We start from the raw sequence: 17,106 nt of genomic DNA on the forward strand, positions 1-17,106 counted from the left end.
CTCTATGAAAGATCTACCAATTAGTCTCACACTCCTGCTTTTTCACCATAGCCCTAAAAATCTTTCTCTTTTATGTATATGTCCAATTCCCCTTTTAAAGCTACCATTGAATCTGCTTCCACCAACCTTTCAGGCAATGAATTCCAGTTCACAACAATCTTGCTGCATAAGAAAAATCCTGTCATTCCCCTGAGCTCTTTTGTAAATTATCTTAAATTTGTGTCCTTTGGTTACTGACCCACTGCCAATAGAAACAGTTTCACCCTATTTGCTCTATCAAAACACCTCAATTAAATCTCCTTTTAGCCTTCTTTATTCTAAGGAGAATAACCCCAGCTTCTCTAGTCTCTCTAAATAGCTGAAGTCCCTCATTCCCAGTACCATTGTAGCAAATCTCCACTGTATCCTCTTCAATGGCCTGAAATTCCTTCAAAAGTGTAGGGTCCAGAATTGACTTGAATAAAACAGCTGGGCCTAACCAGTAATTTAGACAAGTTTACCCTAACTTCTGTGCTGGGTGTTGCCAGCATACAAGTGGAAATTGACCTATGTCTCCAGAGGATGTTGGCGAGGGGCAACATGTCGATGAGGAAGATATGGCAGTCAAGGATGAATCCTTGAGGTAATGATGCAGGAAAGCGAGAAAAAATATTTCTAGAGATTCACTACGACTAAATCGATATGAATGGAACCAAGCAAGTGCAGCAGGATAAAAGAGAAGTGTTGGAGGTGGGCGGTCTAGCTGGACATGTCAAAGGCTGTAGTGAGGTCAAGAGGGTTAAGAGGGGTAGTCCACCATGATCACACTCACAAAAAATATCATTTCTGGCTCAAATAAGGGTCATCTGAGTGCTGCGACAGAATTTCAATTTAATTGGAGAGATTCAAACTGATATACAAAAAGAGCCACTGATTTGGGAGACAATAGCGGGTTCAAGATCTTTGCAAAGGAAAGGGAAATTGGAACTGGGGTGTTAGTCCGAAAGGACTGAGGGATCAAGGGTTTTTTAACAGAGGTTTGATTGCAGTGGTTTAGAAAGGGAGAGTTTCTGAGAAGAGGGGTTAATTTACGGTATCAGCTGGTACAGGGACCAATAAGGGAAGTTGGGTGGTCAGCAGCTTAGTAGGAATGGGTTCAAGAGAAACTAAGAATGTGGTTTCAAATTTAGGACAGACATGGGGAAAGATTAGTCTTTTTAAGAAAGAAGAAGCAGCAGAGGCAACCCAACCTTTTAGGCAAAGTTGTACTTGAGCTCCTCGCATTTGTTGTTGAAGGTGAGAGTGGAAGTGATGGGAAGAGAGTTACATGGAACTGGTTGGCATTGGTGAAAGACACTGAGCATTATCTTTGCTCTCCAGAAAATCCTGGAGTACTGTGCAGTATTGTTAAAGGAGATTTTAATGAGTGTAATGTAGTCCACCCACATCTGGTGATGACAATGACAACATGCATTGTTGCATAGTTTATTGCAGGAAAGCATACCCAAGCACTTCAATGACCAGGATGGGAGAAAGTAAAGATTTTGCTGGGGACAAATGCATCAAAAATAGAGGTAAAGGAACGTTGAGCAACTTGATACATGCAGCATTATCATGGTAAAATGCTAAGCAGTTGGGAGTTTAAAATTGAAGTTGTAAATAATTTGGAGGAGAATTTGTTTCCAAGCATGGATTCAGAAGGAAATGTCATGGAAAGAAGGGGGAAGGATATGTGTGATAAGGGATGTAAGGAAATGTTCACAGATGGGCTTATCAGTGAATGAGATTACAGAGACTGTGGGAGATGGCAAGATCAAGGGAATGGACTGAACATCAGTAGGGTGTTTGTATGGAAGGAGAGATTTATGGATGACATAGTGAATTCAGAGGAGAGAGGGCAAGGTGAACTGAGATGGAGATTGCAGAGGGCACATAAGAGTAGTGAAATGAATATGTGGCTCAAAGTCTGGTGTGGGAGAAGTGGGTTTTGGTTTGTGGGGCACTGGCACCAGTACTGGGGAAAGTGAGGGCTGTACTGTTGGGATGGTCTGCACCTGAACCATGCTGGGACCAGTGTTCTAGCAAACCATATAACTAAGGAAGTAGAGAGAGCTTTAAACTAAACAAGGGTTGGGGTGGGGGGGGAGGGATCCAGCTTGAGTAGATGTAGCAAATCAACGAGTAGAGTCAAGGCAGGAGAGCAGAATAGAAATATGGGAAGTGAAGGTCACAGAATGGCAGGAAGGGACAGAGAGAAAAAAAACTAAGAACACAGTAACAGTCAAGACTAGGTGGTACAAAGCTAAAAAAAAAGACAAAACTAAAGGCTCTGTATCTGAATGCACGTAGCATTCATGACAAAGTACACAAACTGATAGCGCACACTGAAGTAAATAAATATGTCTGATAGCCATTACATGGCTGCAGGCTGACAAGGATTGGGTCCTGAATATTGAGAGGTATATGATATTAAAGAAGAATAGGAAGCTAGGTAAAAGTGGAGGGATAGCAGTGTTAATCAAAGATGGCATTGGTGCAATAGTTAGAGATGACCTGGGTGGAGATGAGGAATAGTAGGGGAAAGAAGTCACTAGTGGGAGTGGTCTACACGCTGCCTGACAATAACCATAATGTAGGATGAAATATACAAGAAAAAATATTGAGTGCTTGTGATAAAGGGACAGCAATAATCATGGGTGATTTTTATCTACATATAAACTGGAAAAATCAGATTGCCAATAATAGCCTGGATGAGGAGTTCATAGAATGATTTTGAGATAGTTTCTTAGAGCAGCATGTTCTGGAACCAACCAGAAAGCAGATGATATTAGACTTGGTATTGTGTAATGTGACAGGATTAGTTAATGACCTCAGAGTAAAGGCACCTCTCGGTAGCAGCGACCACAATATGACTGAATTTTACATCCAGTTTGAAAGAGATACGAATGGGTAGGACTAGTATATTAAACTTAAATAAGGGCAACTATGTGGGCATGAAGTGAGCTAGCTGAAGTGAACTGGGTTATTAGGCTAGAAGATAGATCAATAAAGAAGCACACATTTAAGAGGATATTTCAGAATACTCAGAATAAGTATATTCCTACGATAAAGAAAAATTCTTATGGGAGGACCCACCATCTGTGGTTAACTAAAGAAGTTAACGAAACCATCAAACTTACAGAAAAAGCATATAATAGCGCAAAGATCAGTGGCAGGTCAGATGATTGGTCAGAATATAAAGAACGGCAGAGAATGACTAAAAGATTAATCAGGAGAAAGAAATTAGAATATGAGAGGAAACTAGCTAGAAATGTAAAAACAGATAGTAAGAGTTTCTACAAGCATTAAAAAAGGAAAAGGTAAGTAAAGTGAGTCTTAATCCTCTAGATAGTGCGAATGGGAGTTAGTTGCAGATAATAAGGAAATGGCAGGTGAAATGAACAAATATTTTGCTTCTGTCTTCACTATAGAGAATACAAAAAACAGTCCAGTAATAGCTGTAAATCAGGAGGTGGAAGGAAGAGAGGAACTTGGTGAAATTACAATCACCAGGAAGGCAGTACTGAAAAAATTGATGGAGCTGCAGGCTGACAAGTCCCTGGGTCCTGATGGACTTCATCATCGGGTCTTAAACGAGGTGGCTAATGAAGTAGTAGTTAATATTAATGTTTCAAAATTCGCCAGATTCTGCAAAAGTTCCATCAGACTGGAAAGTAACAAATATAACCCCTCTATTCAGGAAGTGGGGGAGGCAGAAAACTGGTAACTACAGGCCAGTTAGCTTGATGTCTGTCGTGAAGGAAGATGTTAGAATCGATCATTAATGAGGTTATAGTTGGGCACTCAGAAAAACTTAAAGGGAATAGGGAATAGTCAGCATGGTTTTGTGAAAGGGAAATTATGTTTAACCAATTTATTGGAGTTCTTTAAAGGAGTAACATGTGGATGAAGTGAAGCCCATTGATGTACTGTACTTGGATTTCCAGAAGGCATTTGACAAGGTGCCACATAAAAGGTTATTGCACAAGGTAGGAGCTCATGGTGTAGGGGGTAACATATTAGCATGAATAGAAGATTGGCTGGCTGACAGAAAACAGAGTATGCATAAATAGGTCCTTTTCTGATTGGCAGGGTGTGAGGAGTGGACTCCCGCAGGGGTCTGTGCTGGGGCCTCAACTTTTTACAATTTGTTTCAATGACTTAATGAGGGAAGCGCTGGCATGGTAGCTAAATTTGCAGATGACATAAAGATAGGTAGGAAAGTATGTTGTGAAGAGGACATAAGGAAGTTGCAGACCAATATAAATAGGTTGAGTGAGTGACCAAAAATCTGGCAGATGGAGTATAATGTGGGAAAATGTGAAGTTGTTCACCTTGGCAGGAAGAATAAAAAAACAAAGTATTACGTAAACGGAGAACGACTGTAGAATTCCAAAGTGCAGACGGATCTAGGTGTTCTAGTGCATGAGTCACAAAAAGTTAGTATGCAGGTACAGCAAGTAATATAGACGGCTAATGAAATGCTATCCTTTATTATGAGAGGAACTGAAAATAAGAGCAAGGATGTAATGCTTCAGTTATACAAGGCATTGGTGAGACCACATCTCGAATACTGTGTGCAGTTTTGGTCTCCTTATTTAAGGAAGAATGTAAATGCATTGGAGGCAGTTCAGAGGAGGTTTACTCGATTGATACCTGGAATGAGCAGGTTGTCTTATGAGGAAAGGTTGGACAGACTGGGTTTGTTTTCACTGGAGTTTAGAAGAGTGAGGGGAGACTTGATTGAAGTATATAAGATCCTGAATGGTCTTGACGAGGTGGGGGCAGGGTACTACGTTTGTGCTAAGTTAGCTGATGTCAGCCAGGTAGCAGTAGATGTGCTACAATTAACCTCAGAGCCCCTGCATAAGGGTTGGGAAACCCTGACAGTAATCTCACCCTTTAATTACTCTCTAGTGATTCCTGCTAGAAATTTGAATATTGGCTGATTTAAGAATTGGCTCGCTAATACTCCCCCATAATCAATTAACCTGTCTGCATTCACTTTCAAGATTCACGTTTGTTTTATGTCTCCTTGGTAGGATTAATCAAAGGTGATCAATGCCTGTGGAACTGAATCCTAGCTTTCAGAAGAGAAGGTACATTTCTAGGGATGACATGTGCTTATTGGTTAGTTGAAATATACATTATACAGAAGGTCTGCATATTTTTTTCCATTAGTTCCCATAAGGAAAGTTTTGTTCTCCCCAGAGATGGGGTGACATAGTTTCCCTTGTTCAACTAAATGAAAACAGAAAAACTGGTATAGCAAAACTGCAGCAGTAATTTGCTGAGAGGTCATTTTTTCACTAACCGAAGGCGTGAAATATTTCTCTTTATTCAGCTACAACAATCTTCATCAAAATATTGTATGAATTAAAAACATATTACATAAACTGTGTGATTAATTGCTGCTGGGGCTCCATTCACGAGACTCATTGAGATTGTTTTGCACTATGATTATGATGAAACAAAAAGAGGGTGTATCATCCATGTCAGGTGAATTCTTCAAGTGAGCACCAGGCCAAATGCATTAACTTGAGAAGGGAGGTGAAGAAGAAAATAAGACTGCAAAGAGAGAATATGAGAATAGAATGGCAATCAACATAAAAGGGGACCTCAAAACCTCCTACCGGCATATAAATAGTAAGTGGGTAATAGGAGATGGAATGAGGCATAGTAGGAGGTGGAATGGGGCCCATTAAGGTCAAAAAGGGTAATATACGCTTAGAGGCACAGGGCAAGGCTAGAATAATTAATGAGTACTTTGTATCAATGTTTATTAAGGAAGAGGAATCTGACAAAATGCCAGTAGAAGCAGAGAGAGTAGAGACAATGGATAGGGTAAAGATTGAGAGTGAGGAGGTACTGGAAAGGCTGGCTATACTGTGGGCGGCACAGTGGCGCAGTGGTTAGCACTGCAGCCTCACAGTTCCAGGGACCCGGGTTCAATTCTGGGTACTGACTGTGCGGAGTTTGCAAGTTCTCCCTGTGACTGCTTGGGTTTTCGCCGGGTGCTCTGGTTTCCTCCCACTGCCAAAGACTTGCAGGTGATAGATAAATTGGCCATTGTAAATTGCCCCTAGTGTAGGTAGGTGGTAGGGAATATGGGATTACTGTAGGGTTAGTATAAATGGGTGGTTCTTGGTCGGCACAGACTCGGTGGGCCGAAGAGCCTGTTTCAGTGCTGTATCTCTAAATAAAAATAAATCATCTGGTCTGGACAGCGTGCATCCCAGATTGCTAAAAGAAGTAAGGGTAGAAATAATGGAAGGACTTGCCATAATATTCCAAATATCCCCAGATGTGGGATTGGTGGCAGAGGGTTGGAGAGTGGCAAATGTGGCACTTTTATTCAAGAAAGAGTATAAGGATAGTCCTCACAACTACAGGCCAATTAGTTTAACATCAATGGTGGGTAAGGTTTTAGAAACAATAATCAGGGGGGTAAAACAGGCACTTGGAGAGGTTTAAATTAATTAAGGAGAGCCAGCATGGATCTGTAAAAGGCAGATCATGCTTGAGTAATCTAATTGAAATTTTTGATGAAGTAACAGAGAAAGTTGATGAAGGGAATGTAGTGGATTTTGTCTATATGGAATTTAAGAAAGTGTTTGATAAAATGCCACATAAAAGGCTGGTTAACAAAATTGAGGTTCATGGAATAGGAGGTTCAGTGTCCAATTGGATAAAAAAATTGGATGAAGAACAGAAAACAACGAGTCATGGTAAATGGTGATTTTTCAGACTGGAAGATACGAGACAGTAGTGTTCCTCAAGGGTCAGTGTTAGGACCACTGCTTTTTTGCTATAGAATGAAAGGTCGCCATCCAAAACATTAACCTCTGTTGTCTCTTTCAGATGTTGACAGACGTCCAACCTTTTGTTCTGCCAGTGTGTTTTGTTGAATGATAATTTTCTTTGGTCCACTGGCTGGAGATCTGATTTTGTTTTTTTTTTAAGACATTTTTAAAAGACATTTAAAACAGGATGACTGCTGGCAACTTAAGGTGATCACCTAGTTTGCTACACTGTGTCCTATATTGCAAAGGATTGTGAGGACAGAGACAAAATGTCTGCTAATTTCCCAGAAAGATCTAAGGCCCAGGAAGTTTAAAGGAACTACCTGTTCTCTCAGCAAGCAAAGAAATACTGCTAATTGCTATGTTTGAATCACTGAGTGACTGTCATGTGACAAGCCCCTCCCCATCTGTGTTTTAAGCTGCTGTTTTTCTCTGCAGCAGAGGAGAAGCAACTGGACTCTGACATGAGCAGACCCTAAGTGAGGGTCTGTGTGGGTGTGTGTCTCTCTCTCCATTCTAGCTTGAAAGTTTTCAAATCTTGTTTGTTGACTGATCACCTTTGCATACTCTGGCTACAACCAGAAACACCATTAGAAGAAATCACCTGCTATGTCCAAGAGACCCACCGAAACAGTCATCTACCTCTTCAAACTAAAAGCCACAGGACGACTGAATTCAGCTAGAAGCCAGCCAAATCACAAAAACCACAGACTGTATACCTTTTTCATGGTGTCTAACTCGACCAATCTACCTTTCCCCAATCTGGATCCTATTTGCGTGTGTGTGTAAATCTCTAGTGTGTGCATGTGTGAGTGAAAGTTGGCGTGTTTTTTATTATTTTATTAGTTCAGTTTCAGTGCAATAAAGTTAAGCTCCTTCTTTGTTAACTCAAGAAAACCTGGCTGATTGGTTATTGTTATGATCATAGCACGTAAGTAATCAAACACCTACTGAATTGGCCAGTATATCCACTTTAAGAAAGAATTAAACCTGTTGCGGTCAAACAAACAAGCCCTTTGGCCCCTCCTCACTTGTCTGTTAAGCTTTGGACTCAGTGAACCATCTGCCCATCCAAGTGAACTTCATGGATCCAATTGTAGTATTGCTTTTGGAGAGCCCCCTTCATGAATAAAAAGGATTGTACACAGCCTGGAAGCTTCTTCAACTACCATTCACCCCCTAATACGTTGCTTGTGTAGCCATTGTTCATGTGTGGACCTCAACAGTGAACACCAGGATGTGGCACAACTGTGTGCACACACACTCAGCAAGCAATCCTTAGTTGCAATCTGAAACTGCAGACCTGGAGGATTTTCCTTTCCCTAGCACAGAATGAAACCAATTGTTGAGCCGAATTTGCCTCGGTTGAGATCAGCTAACCTATTACAGACCACAGACTAAGGGTGAAACCCAGAACGTTCCTGGATTGTAAGGTTCAACTAGTCACTGCCTAAGCTTACTGAACTATTGGTGGATTCCTGAAAAAGTTTTGGAATTATACATTATGAGATATTAAAAGAATGTTGAAATTGGACATACACAGCACATGAAGCAAAGGATTTTGGAAAATGTCAGTCTAGCTAATTTAAATGACAGCCATTATTAGCTTCTTAGGTTAAGTGCTATTTTCAGTTCAGTTTAGTTTAGAGATACAGCACTGAAACAGGCCCTTTGGCCCACCGAGTCTGTGCCGACCATCAACCACCCATTTATACTAATCCTACACTAAGGTATCTCGGCCAATTTCATTCTATTGTGGGCATTGTTTATGGTGTATTCGATATGGTACCGAATGGTTTTTTTGGTGGGTCCTATGTCTGTATTTCTACCTGGTTATTTACAAGATGTGGGCTTCATGCTGCAGCTCCTGAGTAGCTGCACAAACACTGTGATTTATGTCGTGACCCAGACTCAGTTCAGAGAACAGTTGAAGAATGTACTGAAATGTCCCTTTAAACCAATAGTTAAATTCATTCAATGCTGAGAGGTGCTGAAACACTCTTTGGCGGCACAGTGGCGCAGTGGTTAGCACCGCAGCCTCACAGCTCCAGGGACCCGGGTTCAATTCCGGGTACTGCCTGTGTGGAGTTTGCAAGTTCTCCCTGTGTCTGCGTGGGTTTTCTCCGGGTGCTCCGGTTTCCTCCCACAAGCCAAATGACTTGCAGGTTGATAGGTAAATTGGCCATTATAAATTGTCACTAGTATAGGTAGGTGGTAGGAAAATATAGGGACAGGTGGGGATGTTTGGTAGGAATATGGGATTAGTGTAGGATTAGTATAAATGGGTGGTTGATGTTCGGCACAGACTCGGTGGGCCGAAGGGCCTGTTTCAGTGCTGTATCTCTAATCTAATCTAATCCCAATATTCCTACCACATCCCCACCTGTCCCTATATTTCCCTACCACCTACCTATACTAGGGGCAATTTATAATGGCCAATTTACCTACCAACCTGCAAGTCTTTTGGCTTGTGGGAGGAAACTGGAGCACCCGGAGAAAACCCACGCAGACACAGGGAGAACTTGCAAACTCCACACAGGCAGTACCCGGAATCGAACCCAGGTCGCTGGAGCTGTGAGGCTGCGGTGCTAACCACTGCGCCACTGTGCCGCCCAAAGTTCAAGTACAATAATGATAACCACTGCATTCAACTGCTAGAAATATGGTGAAAGTACTATTACTGCCAAAAGCCATCTCTCAGTGGTCAGTAGATGATAACTAACCCATAATTCAATGTTCTATTTAGCAAAAATCCATATTTTAATGCTGAATTTGACATGTGTTGTTCATGTAGATACATCCAAATTGAGAGTAATCTCATACCTGATTGACAATGAAAACTGGGTGACCTGTGTATTACAAGACATTTTACATTTTATGTAGCAGTTTGCAGATTGTTAGGTTATATCGTGAATAATATCTGGGTTTATTTTATCCAGTTTAGCTATGGTTAAATATGCAAAGTTGGTGAAGATTAAAGGCCTATAAATACTCATCAAATTGTCCTGCCAATTCACCCATCCCTAAAGATTAAGGACCATTGTGCAGTTTTCCTTCTTCATCTGAAAGGAAAGAGCTTGCATTTCTATTGCTCTTTTCATGACCTCAGGATGTCCCGAAGCATTCTATAACCAATGAATTATTTTTGAAGTGCAGTCACTATTGTAATGTAGACAAATGTAGCAGCCAATTTGCGCACTGCAAGATAAAACAAACTGCAGCGAGATGCATGAGCTGATTTTTGTTTTTTTAATGCTGTTGTTTGAGTGATAAGTAATAACCAGGACAACACTCTCATTTTTCTTTTAATGGTGCACAGGATCTTTTATGTCCACTTGAGAGGTCAAGTCTCAGCTGAAAGACAACACCATTGACAATGCAGAACTCTTTCAGTACTGCACTAAAGTGTCAGCATAGATTATATACTCTCTAGAATGATGTTTGAACTCAGTCCAGTTCTGTTCCTCTTATGGTATCATATTGGGGTTCCTCAAATCTCTGCTGATTTTTTCTGACCCACACCCCTCTCTAATGATGTCTTTGGAGGATTCTTTTTCCTGCACTCCAATATTTTCACAAGTGTATGCATTTCAAAAACCCCTAAAAATTAAAGATGAACGACTGCAATCTAAAAAAGGAAAACTAATTAGCATGTTATTCCTCCATACTGGTATTTTTTCTTGTAATCATATATGTTGTCCGTTCAAGCAATTCCAATAATATAACACAATATTTCATGGTTAGCGCTTTGGTAAAAATCTTATAAATCATACAAGTGGGCATGTTGCTGCTCTATATTTTTAGGACACAGAACATGTGCCATTCCAACATTAAACGTATGTCTTAAATATATCAGATTTAAACATTATACTTATCAGTAAAACAGCACAAGCAAACAAAAAACTCTCCAAATAATGGAAAAATGCAGCTGTGGAAATCATTTAGATGTAACTAGGAAAAAATCTTTGGTGATGAAGATAAATCTTAATTAATAAGTCTTGCTGTTCATTTTATCTGTCACATTGTTCTTGATATGCAGCATAGGAACTGATGCTCAAACTCATCCATTCTCCATCTTTTATCAATGTGATATCCTTGTATTCCACTCGATATAACAGTGAAAAAACTCACTCATCACTGTTTACCTTTGGTTTGGTCTTCACAGGGATGTCATCATACCAATCTCAGGACTTTTAAATTATCTGAAATGAGTTGCTTTGCCAATTAAATGATTAAACCTTTGGATTCAATGAGCCATCTATACCAGCAAGTCATCTTCTTTCATCCAATTTCAGTATTGGCTTTGAAGAGCACCCCTTCATGAATGAAAAGGGTTGTGAAAATATTGTTGGACAGTCTAAAGTTGTACTTTTGTACCAAAGGGGAGGATAACTCTTCTGAATATACTTGAAGAGATTCAATTGCAGGATTATTTGGCATATGCTTCAATTTGAGGCAGTCACTAGTGTCATCTAATACTGGTTTATTAAGCAAAGCATCAGTGATCAAGTTGCTCAGAAATTATTGTCTCACAGCCTCTTGCATCAGTATAACAGTCAGCCCACCAGTCACAGTACTCACTTTTGTCATTCATTTGATAATTGAATGTTAGAGATTTTTTATTTCTTATAATTTCTTGCATATTTAAATAGAATGATCTGTACTTGCAAGTCACGTTCTCACTAATAATCACCAGTTGAAATGGAAACATTCCATCAATTTTTTTTCCACAAATGAGGCTGAGTGAACAACCCACAAGCAAGTCATATCCAGCCTCATTTGGGGAAATACTAGGTTAGAAATATATCCAGGCCTGAAACTGGGCCTTGACCTTCATTAACATTATCTGGGTGAGCTGCCAAAGCCTAGTACACCTCCATAGACAGCTCACCCAGATAATGTTGATTCCAGGAGATGAATGTGAGGCTAATAGTAAGTCCCAGGAACTAGTTGGAGTGAGCAAGCGTGGTGGGGTGGGGGATTGGGGGGAATAGTGGTGGTGGTGGTGATCACGAATGCTGTAGAGTCAGGGGAACACTATTGCTGTTCCTGACTCCACAGCAAAAATTTTGTGATTGATAGTTGTTAAAATTAACTTACATTTCATTGGCAATCACAGAGGCTACTGAAGAATCCAGTACTTGTTCCACTGATTGGCATAAAACAGGCACTGGGTCCATTATTTACAGATGTAAACAGCCTATTGCCTGTTTCAGGCTCGGGAACTTTTTCTCTAGAAAAAGAAACACAAGAAGGACCAATTTGAACATTTAATATCAAAGTATTCACTGTATATTTATAACAGCAATAGAGTTTTTCTTATTGAAAGCCAAATTAAAAGGTCAGGTCTTGTCACTTGGCCCTCATGGCATCACTGATTGTAAATATAATTTTAATTTCTATTCTTGCCCCGTTGTAAATTCCACTACCTTCACTTCCCATGATTTATTATCTTCTGGTAGAAAAGTTTTGTAATTAATACAATATTTGTAGCCAAAAGTTAGTCTGCACACAAGTATTAATAAAAAAAAGCCACAACAACCTATATTTTGGTCAGTAAATAACTATTTTGTCGTTGAAAATACTCAGTGAGCCAGCTGAGTGGGAGGATTTTCCCCCATCTAGTTCGAAACCAAAAGTACTACAATCTTCTGGCACAGAGTCACTCTAATGCTTTAAAAACAATTTAGGAACTGTCATCTCTGTAATTACAATAACTAATTACCATCCTCAACAAACAAATTGCTGAACATAATATGCAAGCTGAATCAATTTTGAAAAAATGCAAATTTCAAGGCAAAAACGGCATTTTGGCAAACCTGTAAAGGAAATGGAAAAATAATACACTTTGTTTTATCCTCAGATAATTCCCAGGGAATATCATATCATAAATATTTGCATTCAGTTCTTATCAAAACATTTGCATTTGCTTCTTATCCGGCTGCAGACTGGACTCTGCCAGATACCAAGAGGCGCTACACACTATGCACATATTTCTAATGAAACATGTCTCGAGCTGATATATTTTGGCTAGAACTTTATCATCATAATGGAGAGGTCAGTTACTCTCAGCAATGTTTCATTTTGCAACTGTCTTGTAATGTGATTCACCCAGGATTCATTCTAGAAAACAAGAATGAACTATAAAAGACATGAGGAAATATAGATATATATATATTTTATATATATATAAAGTTACTGTTCTTGTATCTGAAACATCTGTTGCCTGGCATAGGATTAAACAAGTACCCAAGATAACCATGCTTGAATGACTGAATACTTGTTCACATTACTTCGTTAAACATAGCAAAAGTTGTTTTTTGTACTTTTTTGGGGAAAGGTTATTGTTTGTTTGGGATTATTTCCTGTAGGAGAACATGCTATGATTAATATTGAGACAGATTTTTTTTTTATTATCCATGCTGTCAGTTCTTTGAGAGGCTTTGCACACACTTAGGTCTTTATCAATAGCTGTAAGCTTGTGCACTGAGTCTGTGGAGGGCTTGCTGTTAACAGACTACTATCAGGGCCAAGGGATACAGGAAATCCAAAATACTTGTAACTGCAAATAGTACAGGGACACAAGCAGGGCTTCTAGTGAGGGCTTGTCTGACTAAGTGATGGGAAACATTCAATGCTGAGGTAATGGCTCTGAGATTCCCTCTTTTTGTTTAAAGCTTTGCAGTGATTCAAAGACAATAACAAACAGATTCATATTTATACCTTAGCTTTTGCGTCTTCTCTCCCCATATTATTGTGATTAGAATCCCATTATCAGATATTAGTACTATGTTTCTGTCAGTGGGTTCTACGTGCATCAATTTCTTACGTGACACCGCACAATTAAAGCAGTAATACTAGGTTGATTATTGTGCAGATCGCCATTAGCATCCCTTCAAATCCTTTTCCTGAGCATTCTCATTCTGGTCTCATTCTGATTGTTATTTGGCAGCAACTGCTTCAGATATTTCCACTTTTCCCCTTTCTTTGGCCTCTTTGTCTCAAGAGATAATGGGTAAGCGCCTAGAGGTGGTCAGTGGTTTGTGGAGCAGCGCCTGGAGTGGCTATAAAGGCCAATTCCCCTTTAGATAAGAACTATGCCAGTTGAACTTACAAACATGTTCTGGTGCTATAAAATGAAATAAAGCAAAAAAACCTATTTAAACATTTAGCTTATTTGAAATGTTTTTCTTCCATGTATCACAATGTCTGATTTTCACTCAGTTCACTAACTGCAGCAGTGAAAATAGTTGATTAAATTTTTAAACTTTTTGTTTCTTAAAAAGTCTGATTGGTTTAAGGACAGAAAACAGCGAGTCCATAGAACCATAGAACCATAGAAAAATTACGGCACAGAAGGAGGTCATTCAGCTCATCATGTCCACGCCATGATAAATGGTTTTTCGGACTGAATCCCCAAGATTCAGTGCTACGACCACTGCTATTTTGATATACATAAATCGCTTGGATACTGGAATACAGAGTAAAATTTCAAAATTTGCCGATCAAACTCAAAGGTGTGTCAGACAGTGAGGATGATTCCAATCAACTGCAACAGGACATAGATAGGCCAGCAGAATGGGCAGACAGAATTTAATACAGAGACATGTGAGGTAATGCATTTTGGCAAAAGGGATAGGGAAAGGCACTATAGACTAAATGGTACAGTTTTAAAGAGTGTACAGGGACAGAGGGACCTGGGGGTTCACGTGCATAGATCTTTAAAGGTGGTAGGACATACTGAGTAGTTCGCAAAGCATATGGGATCTTGGGCTTCATAAATAGAGGCATTGGGCTGAATTTTAATAGATCACTGCCTTTCTTGGCAGCGAGCTTCAAAAGGTGCATGGAAAGGGTGGAGCGCCCACCCCGATGACAATGCCCTATTCCCCCCCCCAAAATTTTTTGCTATTCTGAACTTCCCCCTTGAACTTCAGCACCTTTGACCCTCAACCCCTTCCCACCATCCCCACAACCAATAGCAAAATTTTCCCGGCTCCCCTGCCGCCCTGCAAACTTTACTCGTCCCCCCCTCCCCACCAGTGTTATGCCTCAGATCTCCGAACAGCTGGAATATCAGCGGGAATGGCCGTCAGGACAAGGTAGGAGTTTTTACATGCATTAACATTTATTTAAATTTTTAAATTATGGCTCTGTCGCCAAGCAGCGGGGGGGGCTGATAACAGAGCTCTCTCTGTTTACCTTTTGGAAGAAGTAACGCGAGCACGTCTCATCCTGCTCGATGGAGCGGACTCTGGACCGGAAGATGATCTTGGAGGCCTCCTTGGCAAAGAGCGAGGCCTGCTGGCTCTTCACCTCTTGGAGGTCCTCCTTGACCTCGACCCCCATTGACTGCAACCGGAGCAGATTTTGCATACTTTTCTGGAGTCGGGACATTTCCCTCTGTCTCTCTCTCGCCCTTTGTCTCTCTCTCCACCTTTGTGGATGAAGAACCTCTTGATGTTCTCCTTAATCGCTTCCCACCAGTGAACTGGAGACTCAAAGAGGGGTTTCACGGTCCTCCAACCTTTGTAATCCCTTTTGAGTTCCTCAACGTTCTCTGGGGTCAGCAGTGTAGCATTGAGCTTCCACGTCCCTCTGCCAACCCGCTGGTTGTCCTGTAAGTGACAGTCGGCCAGTAAGAGGCAGTGGTCGGAGAAGAACACCGGCTTGACGTCGGTGGATCCGACCATGACGGGACGGGACACAAACAGGAAGTCAATCCTGGAACGGGCAGACCTGTCCGATCTTGACCATGTGTATCTGCGCTGCGCTCCGTCTGCAGGTTTGCTGACGACGTCGTGCAGTTTGGCATCTTTAACTGTTTCTATTAGGAATCTGGACGTAGCGTCCAGTTTGCTGTCGTCACTGCCGGATCGTCCAGCCGCATCGATGATGCAGTTGAAGTCACCGCCTAGGATGACCGGCCTGGACGTCGCCAGCAGCAGTGGGAGCTGCTGGAAGACGGTCAGCCGCTCGCTGCGTTGTACCGGGGCGTACACGTTGATCAACCGGAGCGGAGCGTTGTTGTACATTACGTCTGCTACGAGGAGGCGACCGCCCACCACCTCCTTAACTTCGGAGATGGTGAAGTTACCTCCCCACAGCAGAATACCCAGGCCGGAGGAACGGCAATCATTACCCCCCCAACCAGATCGATGGCCCGTGGGACCACCATCACGACCACTGCCTGTAGGTGCTGAGGTGTGGTATTCCACACTCCTGCAGAAACAGTAGGTCGGCTTTGACCTTGGCGAGGTAATCCAAGGTTGAAACACATCACGTAGTAGATTTAATGCTACGCACATTAATGGAAGCAACCTTTACACCCATTTTTTAAAAGTTAGTTGTTGCTTCCCATACCCTTTGTCCTTGCTAGTCCCAGTCCTTCGGGGTGTTCCTGCATACCCATCGTGTGAGCAAGCTGTTTCACAATAGTTGGGCTCAGAAACCCCTCCTGGTTTTTCATGCAGGGGTTGTTCCGCTGGGGTGACATCGGAGGTGGGGGGTCTTGTAGGCAGTAAAGATTGGGTTGTCCTCTGCTGCTTCCATCTGTTCCTCCTCGAAAACATCACTGCTCCCGGCTTCCCGGAGCTGAGATGCGTTGGCCACGTCGTTACGTGTGGCGCTTTGGGGTTGGGGCACGCTGGGCCCAACATAGCTTCCAGTGCCCGGGGGCTGGGATGCTTTATCTTCCATCTCCTTGGAGTTCTGCCGCCTCTTTTGAAGGGGTTGTCGTTCCAGCATTCCCCCGTCCAGTGAAGAGGAGCTGTTGCAGTCTGATTCAGAAGGTAGCCTCCTCTTGCCACTGGTTTGGGTGGTGGCCTGTTCCGCTTTTAGATGTTTTTTCTTTGTGGTTTTCCTCTGGACCACTTGCCACTGACCTGTTTGTCTATCCGCTGCCTCCTCCTCCATTGATTCTGTCTGTGGAGGAGGGGTTTCCAGGCGCTGGGTAGGTGCTGGGTCGCTGGTTTCAGCTGCCGCCCCTTCCTTCTCCTTCTCAGGTTGAAGTTCCTCACTGCGGAGAAGGTTGCTGGTCTCCTTTCAAACACCGGACGCCTTCGTCGAACCTTCTCCCGGCCTTTTCTTGGACCTTGCCGCCTGAGCATAACTGAGGCAACGTTTTGGGGCAGGTTTTGTAGAGATGTCCTGCCGCACTGCACAAGTTGCAACACTTAGTCTGCTTACAGTCCTTGGTCTGATGGCCTTCCTCCTTGCAGTTCTTGCAAACAACCGTGCTGCAGTTGGCTGCCACATGACCAGATTTGCCACAGGTGCGGCAAAC

Source organism: Heterodontus francisci, chromosome 5, assembly GCF_036365525.1.
Source record: "Heterodontus francisci isolate sHetFra1 chromosome 5, sHetFra1.hap1, whole genome shotgun sequence".
NCBI classification, from domain to species: domain Eukaryota; kingdom Metazoa; phylum Chordata; class Chondrichthyes; order Heterodontiformes; family Heterodontidae; genus Heterodontus; species Heterodontus francisci.